Genomic DNA, 13,778 nt, shown 5'->3' with positions numbered 1-13,778 from the left:
GTTTAGAGCTTAATTCCCATCCACATCTGTTTCAAATACATCAGTTGTGGTCTTACCTCCTCCTCCTCCTGCAGTTAATACAACTGGAGAAACCTTTCTGGTGAATGTGCTTTTCCCACAACTTCCTTCCTCAGGATATTTTATGGGTTACAGTTGTAGCTTTAATATCCTTCTTGCTCATGTTCCCTTTAATTACTGTTTCTCCATGGTGCAGCTGCCAGAAATCAATGCCTTAGCACACTTAACACGCTGTAAGTGACAAACAGGCATCACAACTTGTGTGGGAAGGTAAAGGGTGACATCAGAGAAATCTTTTGACTGGGGTCTTCAGCTTTGTAAGAGGGTGCTAGTAAGGTATTTCTGAATTGCACAATTAAATTAAAGCAAAATGAGGAGTGAAAGGGGAAGCAGGAATTTGGATCTATCTCTGGGCAGTAAATCTGAGGAGGTCAAGATTGCAGTTTGTATTTAGCTACTGGTTACCAGGAGATATATGTTATAAAAGGGTCTTGAAATGGATGCTGTAACTTAGATGTTTATTCTATAATAACTAGGGCAGGAAGTACAATACAGTTTGCTTTTACGGACTCATGCTCTCAGTCTCTTAGGTTGTATCTGTGAAATTAAACTGAAGGTTAAGAAATGATAATTCAATTTCTTACTTTTAGGTTTTTTATCCATCCAAGAAAAATCAGTGATGCATGTCTAAATCATTGACAACAAACCTAGTAGCACTAGTATAAAAACCTCAAAACTGGTTCTTGCAATACTTCTTTTGGTCATTTCATCATAGGAAGAAGGAGGCCAAGGTATCTGAGTGAGAAGTTCTCCTATCAGAACTGAAAGAATTTGTCAGAGAGCAGCTCTGCTCAGCTCTGCTCTGCTCAGCTTAAAGCACATTGATTTTTACTTTTCTCTGAAGCCAGACATGAAGCTTCTTTCCTAACTGTTTTGATGGCCATGTCTGGTTTCAGACATATTGTGTAGCAATCAGTTTTAGAAGCTTGATAAGAAGCTTACAAAGAAGTAAGTTTCTTAAAAAGTTTTACATCTTCTTTCCTTCAACTTTATTCAGTTTCCTCTTCCTCTTATATCATGACTAAAACCTGAGTAGTAATGGCAACAGGTTGATCTTTCATCAGTCTTGGAGTTATATGCCTTTATTTTTTACTGATTGTCTTAAAATGGTATGAAGTACAGTAAGATAATTATTTTTAATACTTTTAACTTAATATTAATTCTTATTTTAGCCTCTAAGAATCTGAAGTTTTTAGATGCATTAGTCCCAGGCCCTCAGTAAATATGAAAATAAAATGATGAATGATGATAAAAGCCATGGAACAACAACAAAATCTTCTAGAAATACAGAGAGAAGGTTCAGCTGTTGTTTTGAAATCAGTTGTCCGATTACTCATATCATAAAAGATAAGACCAGCAAGCATTTCAATCATTATTAATTTCCTCTGCTGTTTCTGATGCCATATATATGCAAGATTCATATTCAGATCAGACTTGGGACAAGAAAATTAATATTAGCAGCAAATGTGAAAATACTCATCTAAAGATGCCGTTAACTAAAGGATGGGGAGGAGGGTGTGCATCTTGATGTATTGCTGGCATACAATGTTCTCATCAGACTGGCTATTTTCATATATGCCACACTCATAGTTTTGATCACAGTCTTTATCTACAGATATATATATGCCTTTTTCTCTTTTTCTCTTTAGGAAGTTGGTTTGATTTTCATAGGATTTGTTCAGACGTCCTGCTGGCTTTATTGAGGTAAGAGCACTAGATGTGGACAATGTATGTTTTAAAAACTTGTCATCAAATTTGATGTAAAACTGAGTACAAAATCAACTAAGAATTCATTGTTTATGGATGACTTTGTTGTGTGGGAGAGATAGGTTGTGTGAGAATTAAAAATGTCAAATGAAAGGAGTGGATAAAGCTGTTAGTGTGGTACAAGCAGGTGAGCTGATTTTGGAGGTTATGGCACAGTTTATGTACGCCAGCTAAATTGTTCGAGTACCATCAGGGTACTCTTGTGTACTGTGTGCACCTGCAGACTGTGAGATAGGGAAGGATGGGGTTTCCTTATCCACTACCCATTTGTATGTCGATTGCTGCTCCACTCCCATTGTACTGACCAGATTGTCAGCACAGTCAGGCCATGCAGGTGTGAAAGAGCTGCTCAGCTGATGAGTTCAATGGTAAAAAAAGAAAACAAGTGGAAAATAGTACTTTTGTTTATTTCTCTTGTTAAAAACACCACCTCTCCCGTCTTAGCTATTAATCTTGATATGGTTTTGGTTATAACTTAAGTGATGGAATTCTTTTGATATGCATATGGATTTGTCTCAGGTTCCTTTGGAAATCATCACTCTAAACTTCTGCTAGTTTTGCCATCTTGGGTACGGGGAGATCTTGTAATGGTTTGGCAGGCTTTCAGCAGGGTCTGCTATGTGTTGCCTTGGACAGTCCACTCATCTTTTCTGATAGATACTATTGCTATAATACCCATGTCAGCTAATTTGAAAGACATATGGTTTCCTATGTGCCGTATTTTCACTAGCGGCTGGATTAAAGATGGCATTGGACATTTCCAGCCATGAAAGGAGATAAATGGTCAAAATGTTCAAACACTGTCATTGAAATATTAAAGCCAAACTTCAATCTGACTGACTGTAATTACCAGCATGTGGTTTGATATCCCACGAATAAAATGGCTGAGCCAAGTAAGATGCAGATTAGTAGAAGTCAATGGCGTATTTTGCAGTGAAACAAAACAGGCTTCCATTCTCTACTACATAGTTCTGCATGAATGAAGTGCGAAGGGGACTACTATAATTTGCTTACTTGTTAATTACTCTTATTAGTTTCTGTTGTTTCATGATTGCACTGAAATAACTTTGAAGTCTTCAACCAGGCTGAAGCCAATCTGTGAATTTCACACAAGCAGAAGGATGATGTATAACTACAGTCCTTTCCTGCAGAAAGCTGGTACTGCCATTCCAAGGAGTCAGGAAAAGGGGTTGAGCAGAATTCCCTTTGCAATACAAAAGAAATCAAACAGAAACAGGAGACTGGTTTGAATATTAAGGCAATGTTTTAAAATACACATTTTTACTTCATCTTTCTGGTTTGGTTTTGGTGTTTTTTTGGTGTTTCTTATTATTATTATTATTTGAATTGTAATCTATGTTATAATCAAAAATTAGGTTTTTATAGAATTCCTGGAGCTACAGGTTTTAGAAAAAAATGCAAAGAGATGTAAGCAATAAAAGTAAGAATATTTAATAGACAAATTAAAGACATAGCTTCATATATACTTACAATGGAATCCAGGATTTTATTATCTATGTGTTATCCCTATTTACCCATGTCTCCATGATGGTACTGAAATCCTTTTTCCCTCCACCACAATATTACACTTTTGATAGAGCAATATCATATAAAGGGAGAGGAGCTTCCTGAGCTCCATATTTTCTCTTATTGATTGCCATGTTTTTTTGCTTCTTTCATGATGCATTCCAGATATGTTTTGCATTAAGTCATTCTTTATGACCCTGGATAAAATTGCGCAACTCTTTCTGTTGGTTGTTTGTTTCTCCATCATTCAATAGAAGAGCCATTGAGAAAAATGTGTAACGTGCCTGACATTTAGATATTTTAGTAGAAGAAACACGTGCTATAGCTACCCATCCTGTGAACATATGTGGAACAGCTTATGTGTGGTATATAGTGTCAAGAATGAAATCCTTCTGTTTAGCTGCTGCATATGCAAGAGATGCAAGTATCTGCGGTACAGACTTTCAGGGTGGCATATTGTACAAGTGTGATTGTCACTATGGCCTTTCTAATGTAAATCCCCAAAACATGTTGTGATGCTGTTTGGAGCTTTTACAATAGGAGTCTATCTCTCATGTCCAGCCTCTGCTGCCTCAGCCTGTCCTGTTGACAGAGGACTTATGGCTGCTCTGACATATGCTGCTAATATCAAGCTTTTAAGGAGCTTGTGCTTGCAGACCTCAGCTCCACTATATCCCTCACACAAACTACACAAAATCCCCCAGTAGAAAATGGACAGAATCAGCATTATAGGGAGTTTTCTTCAGTGCAAATGTGTCTAAATCCAGCTACTTTACACTTTCTGATCAGAACAAAGAGGATGAACTAGAATCTGGCCTGAGGGTCTTTAATATTACATGAATTCAAGTTGTGAAAAGGCTTTGTGAACTGATACCATGAGACTACAACCAATTGTGCAATCTCAGCTACCCTACAATGCCATACATATGCAAAGGGTCTCTAGTCTGATACAAGGGTGGCTGATGCCCAGTGCTGTGATATTGTCTTCTCTCTATTAATCTCTGCAGGTTGATTTTGGCACAGTCTGCTCTGTACCCTGAGATCTTTGTGGCTGGGAAAAAGTTTGGTTTGTCTTGCAAAACTCACTCAAGGCATCTCAGACTTTGAAGAAAAGGGCAAGCCACTGCAATGACTTTGAAAGACCAAGGTGGAAGGAGATAGTGTTTCCTGGAAGGATCTATCCAACTGTTTATTAATGCATACAAATCAGGGCAAAATGCTGCTATTCACTAAGAATGGGAAAGAACCATCGGCTGAATCCTCTGGGTTGCTACCTCCTTTCTTCCTGATCTGCCCATGGGTATTTCAGAGGTTGAATTGAATAATATACCTCCATTAAGCTGTAAGCCACACTTCATTGCTGTCCATCTGAAGAATTGAGAACTTAGTGTTTAGTTTAATATCCCATTAGATCATTTACTTTATTCAGAAGCTTCCTTTCCTAAATATTGTCATTCCCTGCAAACAGGAGCCTGTCATCACCTGCTCTCTACTTGTTTGCATGCTGATAGCTCTTCTCATAAATTCCATTAATTAATGAATAGTCAGCAGGGAATTGTCTCCTCAGGCTCATTAAAGAAATGGACACTAAAATGATATGAAAGCAGCTGCCTCCTTTCTGTCATTCCCTTCTGACGGATATTGTTTTCCTCATCAGCGCTAAATTATAACACTGCTTTGATTACAGGTCCGGTTACTTGCTGCAGCTGCGTTTGGAGATGGGAATCTTAACTACGTAGTCATGTTTAATTGATATCCTAATCAAACTGTTAACATAGTAAAAAAAAACGCAGCACTTCAATACATCAAGCTTGTGTACGTATATTAAATACTGCTGGATGCTTTTTTGACCTTGTAGGCAGATTGAAAAGACATGTTGTTTCTTGAAGCTTTCTAATAAGCCACTGATTATTACCTGTGCTCATTTGGGAACCAGAAGCATAAATCTGTGCAAAATCTAAGGATCATCCTAAACACAAATGGTTTTGATCCCCATTGCAGGGCCTAAATGTGAATGTTCATTTCTGTGCTGCAAAAAAAAAAAAAGATAAATGGTTAGAAATTACTTATCTTAAAGCAGAGGATGAGATCTGAATTTCACCTGAATTTTTGTAGTCAAAAACTGTTCTCCATCAAAGAGTAAATCTAGGTTGGGCAGATAATCTATATCACTATTATGTTATAGATTATTATATGTATTAATTATATATGCTATATATTATTATATATATAATTAAAATTATATAATATTTTATATTTTTATATTATAGATTATCTTATATTATGAAATTTGGAAGATGTTCTAATTTGTACAAGGAGGGTGGTTGAGCCAGACCTGCCTATATACACAATTGTATGTAACGTGCGCCAGATACAGAGTTTAAATTCTAACTCATCCCTTGCTGTTGAAAACTTATTCATAGACCAGACCACATCAGGACGGGCTCCTAACACTGCTGAGACATGCTGACTCTCTGCTACCACAGTCTTTAAATAAGAGATGCCTTGTAGTTTTGTTGTTGTTAAGCATTGTTGTTAACTGTGTCTTTAGTGGTTAGCACTTGCACTCAGATTAAATCGGATCACTTACTGAGGTCTAGGGCCAAGTGAGAGATTGGAAACAAGTAAAGGGGGAAAGTCTTTGGTCTGGTGCTGAAAACCAAATTCAAGTTCAACCCAAAGGAAAGAGAAAAGGGGAAGAGGAAGAAATCTTACAGCAGTCTTTCAATACCTTAAGGGGGCTTAAAAGAATTCCAGAGAATGACTTTTTACAGGTTCTCAAACACAGTTCTCAAATGAACTTAAAGGGAGTGGAAAACGTCAAATCTCTTTGTCTTCCTGTGCATGAAGTTGCATTCCAAGACTGCATTTGAACTTTCACTATCAAATGTAATCACCTTTTGTTGACAAACCCCAAACTTTCAGATTCAAATGTGTTACCTTATTAATACAATTAAAGAATCCTTGCTTCACCTTGAAAACTGCTCAGAGATTTTCATTAGATGTTTCAGATTTTGTGAAGGGTGAATCTAGAGTTGTTGATTAATCTACAGGTAATCGGGAATTTAAAATCCTAATTGTATTTCAAAGGAAGATTAACATTTGAAGGGACTCTCTCTGTTAGCTCCACTTTCTACATTGTTGGAACATTGTTTGTTTCCATATTGTTGCATTCGTCAGCATGGGCACGCACCACCTCAACTGTCTTAACTAGGAGATCTGGTCTAGATTCAACCTATTTATAGTAGCACTTTTGCTTAATTCTTTTGGAGCTTCAATAGCTAAAAAATGGATGATTTTTACTAAGTTTGATGTGTGACCATTACTTCTTATAGAGACCAGTAAAGGTGGGTTCAGAAAAACCCTACTTGAGACATGTGTTGATCAAATAGGGGTTTTAGTCTCCTGTTGTAAACATCTTAAATCATTCTGCTGCAAAGAGTCCCAGCTTTACTACTCCATTTGGACTTAGCAGAGCAATTTGGCCTTTAAACTGAAGCAGCTGGACTTTTCAATAGTAGTTAGAATCCCACTCTCCCCATTCAGTTCTTCAATGCAAATGTTCTCAGGTTTTGTTGATAGTGCTGTATCCTGTTAAATATTATTACCTTGACTAAATAACCAAAAATATTTCATTTTTTCTTTCAAATGCTTAAGTTCTTTCTTTCTTTGATAGCCTGTGATGGCAGTGTATGTATTAATTGAATAATGTCTCCCTTTGAACTGTGGCAGCAGTGAATAGATCTTGGTAGCTTAGTACAACATATATATCACATTTTTCTGCAAGTCTGTGGGGGATTCACATCTGGTTTAGGATTATTTAGAAATGTCACAGCTCTACCATAAAGAAAAGTATAAAAACCATTCTCTGTAACAGTTTGTAACTGGGTCCAAGTGTGGCCATTTCAGCTGCCTTAAATTAGATGAAATCAATTTGAAACCAAGAGGATTGTTCATGGGCATGTTATAAAGTTCATGATGCAAATTCAAAGCTTCCAGTGACTTGAGTGGGTTTTAGCTGCAATTCAAATAGGGGTGGATTCTAAAATGAAACACCTGTTATTCTTGAGACCTGGTGCACATCTATTAATTGTTGCAATGGTTAGCCTTGTTTTTATCTTTTTAAAGACATTTTAGTAACAATTGTGTTCACTAGAGATGTTGTAGCTATGCAATTCCTTCAGACCTTTCTTTTGCTGAACAGAAGTCTCTCGAAAACCGTTCTCTAATTCAAGGATCCGAAAAGATAAACTGGGTTTATCAATTCATCTCACATAAAGAGCCTGGTTATTCAGTAGCAGAAGTGCTTTTAGCAGTCAGGGAGGTTAAATATGGATTTATCCCATGTATAGCAAAAATTTTATCTATTTTTAAACCTTTCTTTTTTTTTCAACACTTACATCTCTTTTTGTGTATATTGATCTCTAAGCTTCAAGTTATTACATGATTTATGCCTCTAAGGTAATTCATTATTTATAACATCTATTTCTTGTTAATTAAAATGTGCAGTTAGCTTAGTATTTGACATCATTGTTCAATTAACTCAGTAGATCCTTTAAAGTAAAAGCCATGACGTGATCTTCCAATAACATTACACTTGATGCTGTTGTTACATACCAACTACTGTAATGTAATAATAAAACAACAAAAAAAGTGGGCATCCATTACAGAGGAGCCAGGCTCTCTAGCTGCTAGTAAGGACCTGAAGACAGGAGAGAAGGGGAAATTCCTAGATATAAGATCTGTGTCCACAGTTACGAAGAGAAGGAGCTTGTATAAAAGGAAAAGCAAAAAATCTCTGATGAATTTTTACTTAACCATACAGGCAGATAAATCAGTGTTTTGTACCACTGGAAAAAAAACCTACTTTTTTTTCTGACACAAGAGTGAAGAGTAACAGTGAATTAACCTGAGCTGGGTTGTTTTTCATTTAGAAATGTGCAATGTATAAATCTATAACTAATGTGTTTTGATTGATGTGAGCTGTAGTTAGAACCCTACTGGAAGTCCTGTGATGAAAAAGCTTCTTCATCTGTGAGTCACCACCTGAAGAGCTTTGCTGCTGGGATTATTGACAGTGGTTGACAGCGTGGTGAACTGCAGCTATTTCCACTCAGTCAGGAACCTGAGATTTTCCCAAGGCAAAGAACGAGTTTTCCTTTTTGGACACACTTGGTATTTGTGTTGCCTTGGAGAATATGATAAAGGAAACTTCTGCAATACAGATATAATGATATTTGGAGGAAAGAAACAGGATGTTGACTTTGGTTCAGCAGTCTTCAAGAAGGCTTCAATAGATTCAGGAAATTACTGACATCTTGGACCTCTTCATTGGATCTTAGGATGGTTTGCATGGAAGGGACCTTAAAGCACATCCAGTTCCATCCCCCTGACACAGGCAGGGACACATTCCAGTAAACAAGGTTGCTCCAAGCCCAGTCCAACCTGGCCTTGAACACTGCCAGGGATGGGGCAGAATTGTGGTTTAAGCACAGATAATAGCTAAGTACCATGCAGCAGCTCATTCAGCTCCTTTAATTCTCAAGTATCAATTTGTTTATTGTGTTTATTAGAAACCAAGAAACACACATCTTATGTATTCATTGCTCCGTGTTTAAGTAATTATTCAGCAATCTAAATTAGTGGAAAAAGACTACCATGTGAGAAAAGGTGAGTGTGAAGATCATGTAGTCAGGTCATTATTTGCACTAATTGCATTATGTGGACTAATATTCTTTGTAAATGAAAGTGGCACCAGTTCCTTGTCTCTTCATGCAGATCATTCTATGTTACTGTAATTTCCACATGTCTGAACGAGGAAGTTTATTTATATTTGTATGTAAACCATGCTCTCATCTTCAGGAAAGGAAGTATATTCTCATTTATATAGACTCCACTCTCATTCGAATTCATACAAACAGATTAAAACAAATAGCAAAAATCTATGTTATGTAAGAAACAGTCAAGAGGTGAGACATTGTTTCTAGCCATATTTTAAATCTAATTCAGAGGTTCCTCAAATTAAATGGTCTTATTATAGATTTCACTTTCCAGTTTGGATTTCCTATTATGATGATCTTTTTCAAAGCACAATACCAGTACATGAGATCAACATACTTACAGAACTATACTGGGGTACAGTGCTTACATTAGAAACTCACATGGCACCCTGATTCCTTTCTAAGAGTATATATTAGGTAAGTATACAGTAAGTTTAGTCATGAAGGACAATAGAAAGATGCTGCCTTGCAATGGATTAGACCTGAAGCATACATAAGTTACTGCAAAAACAAAGCTTTCTCTCACTTCTTACGTAACTCCAGTTAATCAGGACTAAAATGTCCTATTGTGGGTATGAAAGTACTATTTACCCAGATATTAAAGAATGCTCTGACTGGTCCTTTAAAGCAGAAGTTCAAATCAAATCACTGTCAAACCTGACAAAAAAATATTTTTAAGCTCTTCAGGAAGAAGGAAATTTGAAACTTTAATGGTTGGAATTGGTTTGATAAATGGCACTGTAGAAAGGACACGCAACTGTTGAACAAGCAAATAAACAGATATGCATCCCAAACTAGATATGAAAACAGCTTCACTACCAAGAAAAAGCATCTAAAGGCTAAGGAGTTTCCAAAGCCATGAATGTGAGCAAATATGAACAGAAAGAATTTAGGGTTATTTGGGATTATCACAGCAGCCCAAATAAAATGGATTTTAATGTTGATCTGTTTTTTGTGAGATGCAAATGAAACACACAAAGATGCTTTAGGGAGGATCAGATTTAACAGCTCTGAAACATTGTGTATTTAAAAGCATAATATAAATTTTAATCATCATTTCCATATGGGAAGTTCTGTGGATGGAGCTGCAGAGCTCACAGTAATACAGCTATTTATGCCAGTGTTTGCGGCACTGGGGCTAACAAGCAACGTCTCACAAGGACAGAAGGGAAATGTACTATAAACACTGGGATCAGCACCATGGTAAAATGCTGACTTCCATCCCCTCCTAGCTTTCATAGACAGCAGCCCTCTGGCTCCTTTTCTGTAGCACATTCTGTCCATGATTTGTTATGGAAGTTCTGGGCTGTGTGGGATTTTGGAGAATAAATGTAGAAGACAATACATTTGCTGTAGTTTTTCTACAGTCATAGGTGACAGGACTTGATGATGAGGTGATAATTTGCTTTTTTGTCTGGCCACTAAACCCACTACAATACCTTTAAGAAAATGACTCCTAAAGAGATCTTAATGAACCAGCTGAAAATTTACCATTATTGCAGAATCATAGAATCATAGAATAGTTAGGGTTGGAAAGGACCCTAAGATCATCCACTTCCAACCCCCTGCCATTGGCAGGGACAACACACACTAAACCATGTTGCCCAAGGCTCTGTCCAAACTGGCCTTGAACGCTACCTGGGATGGAGCATTTACCACTTCTTTGGGCAACCTGTTCCAGTGCCTCATTACCCTCAAAGTAAAGAACATGTAAACTTCCCTTGTTTCAGTTTGAACCCAATACCCCTTGTCCTATCATTACAGTCCCTAATGAAGAGTCCCTCTCCAGCATCCTTGTAGCCCCCTTCAGATACTGGAAGGCTGCTATGAGGTCTCCACGCAGCCTTCTCTTCTTCAAGCTGAACAGCCCCAACTTTCTCAGCCTATCTTCATATTGTGGGTGCTTCAGCCCCGATCATCCTCATGGCATCCTCTGGATTTGCTCCAGCAGCTGCATGTCCTTCTTATTTTGAGGACACCAAAACTGTACACACAGGTTTCTTGTTACAAAGACTTACTTTGGAACAAATGATGTTGCACTTTAAACCTCTACTGAGTAAGTAAGTACTCAGGGAGGGTCTTGAACAGTGGCTGGAAAAAAATAAGCCAAAATTGAATTACTTTTTCCTCTTTCTACTTAGTCTACTCAGCTTTTAAATACAGGATCTGCTGGATGATAATTCATTGACACAGTTTATTATATTTTCAAATTTGGGGGAAAAAAGTAAAGAATCACTGCATTTCAGACAAGGTATATTTAGCAAACACAGCTTCCCCTGGAGCTTTGTACTCCACATAATTACATTCCCCATACAGTAATTGAAACTTGTGAATACGTCAAACTGTGTGTTTTCATAAACCAGCAGTAATCAACTCAAATGATTTAAATTCACTATTTGACAAAATTGCTATAAATATGACAGAAAAAAAAAGATATTTCTGGGGTGTATTGCTTCATGACTATATCAAATGAGTACCTAGGGAGAGTAGTGCATTGTGTTCCTATGTAAATCTGCAGGATAGCAACAGTCAGTATACCGAATTCTTGTTTTTTCCAGGAATTCTATTCAAGTTTACTAAAGGATTTACTGAAATGGAATGGAAAGCTCTGTGGACCATCCATGTACATCTCTGATTCCAAAATTACCATCAAATCAAACAATTGGAAACTGCTGGCCAGAAGCTCAGCAGCCTTCAGCAGGAATAGCTCCACTGAAGTCAGATAAAACAATGCTGATTCTTACCAACAGAGAATTCAAATTGCACTTCAAGGGGGCATGCCCATGCTGCTTGCCCTGCATTGTTGCAATAGACTTGTCACCTCCACAAAGACTATTCTAAGACAAGCGCTTGTACTATTTGTTGTTCATTTCATGTGTGACAGAAATGGCTCTCAAGGGGTTCATGAAAGCCAAATGCTGATTGTAGTTTCCAGCCCTTCTCAGCCTTGGAGATGCCATCAGTCCCTAAGAAAAAGATTTCTCCAACACGTTTTCTGTGCAGATTGAAAGGAAAAGGAGAGGGCAGGGGGATGGAATCGGTCTGGGTGTCCTAAATTGTTGTTGGATGTTTCCTAGCATAAAGTTGAGGAGTTCATTCATCTCATCCTGACAGAAAGGCACACAGTATATTAACTGATAATGTGTACCACTGCTGGTGAAAAGAATAAATGGAGTCAGTGCAGGAAATATGCATAAGGAAACATTTGTACAGTGGTGTTAGGAAGCAGAGAACTTTCCAGGGGTCTTTTAAAACATCTCAGTTCTATCTACTCTTTGATAGTCTCTGGAGGTAGGATGAATCAAAGAAGAGGACAGGAAAAGCAGAAAGCCATGCAGATAACTTTTCCATCCCTTTAATTACATGTGTGGATTAAAAGGTAAAAAAAAAAAAGGTGAAAACGCAGATCCTGCCACAGTTGCATTGCAGTTGTTAAAGAGTAATGCAGCCGCTAAACATATATAACTGCAGCAGGAGCAAGAGAGAAGGAACAAGATTTAAGAGGGGGGGTTATCTCTTAATTCATCCCTCTGACTCTATAGTACAAGGCTGAGTTTAAACTTATTCACTCATCTTTTCTGTCTCTGTAAATTCCCTCAAAAGTCAGAGCTCCCTGTTGACATTCCCTGCAGTGATGCACTAAAGTGGCTGGATGTAGAGGAATATCTCAGACAAAAGAGCTAACTCGTTTATCGGTATTTTTCTCTTTAGTATTATTCTCTTAAATAGAAATATTTTGTGTTTTTCTTCTGCAAACAGACTGATCTGCGCTTGAATATGTATGTGCAGAACCACAATATTTTATCTGAAAAAGTAATCATATCTTAAGAAATGATACAATGAAAGACTAGCTAAACACCCCAATTATGAATCATGTATCACTGATTCAGCCTGTTTCTTCAGTATGAGAAGCATCGGCCTGGCAAATCAACACAGAGCTTCTTCTAGCTGCAGAATGGCCACTTGAGCTGTCCAGTGGCATCTAAACAGCTGAAGTTGAACATAACCAAATGTTCTTTTTAATCAGTGCAGTGATTTAAACTGATGTTGCATTCATCCTCTGTTCAAAGCTTAGAGTCTGAGAAGAAGCCTTAAGCTATGTTGAGTGTTGAGACACAGGAAGAATTTTTCACAGAATTTACACAGGATTCAAAGTATTCCAAAGAGTTGATTTAATTAAAAAATTATATTTATCACTGTGTAAGATTATGAGATACTTGAACAGACTGAAAATGCAGTAAATCTAGGATGTTGTGCCTTATAATGAAGAACTGATGCACAAACCAGACTACTTCAGTGGAGGGCAGGTACCAGGGGAGTTACATCATTTCCATTTTTCAAGTAATATTCTCAGATGAAGCACATAAGTGAATGCGCCACTCTTGCATTGCATGGCATAGAATCATGGAATAGTTTAGGTTGGAAGAGACCTTAAACTTCATTTAGTCTATCCCCCCCACCACCAGCAAGGATGTCTTTCACCAATCCAGGTTTCTCAAAGCCCTGTCCAACATGACCTTGGAAACTGCCAGGGATGGAGCATCCAGAACTTCTCTGGACAACCTGTGCCAGTGCCTCACTACCCTCAGAGGGAAGATTTCTTGCTAATATCTGATCTAAATCTAT

The 13,778-nt window shown here is 37.5% G+C and overlaps 1 long non-coding RNA gene across 1 annotated transcript in view; it reads left to right on the top strand.

Annotated features, from left to right (window-relative positions):
- Positions 1 to 13,778, top strand: part of LOC130598785 (uncharacterized) — a 194,175-nt gene that overhangs the window by 54,846 nt on the left and 125,551 nt on the right. Inside the window, exon 2 of the long non-coding RNA XR_008972074.1 lies at positions 1,728 to 1,782. This is a non-coding gene — a long non-coding RNA (uncharacterized LOC130598785). The remainder of the gene's footprint in view (positions 1 to 1,727; positions 1,783 to 13,778) is intronic.

The sequence above is a fragment of the Pezoporus wallicus genome, unplaced genomic scaffold (assembly GCF_028554395.1).
Source record: "Pezoporus wallicus isolate ANWC-B61680 ecotype Strahan unplaced genomic scaffold, APGP_CSIRO_Pwel_v1 contig_7461, whole genome shotgun sequence".
Classification (NCBI taxonomy): Eukaryota; Metazoa; Chordata; class Aves; order Psittaciformes; family Psittacidae; genus Pezoporus; species Pezoporus wallicus.
The sequence above is the reverse complement of the archived record's forward strand: the minus strand, read 5'-3'. Positions and strand labels throughout refer to the sequence as shown.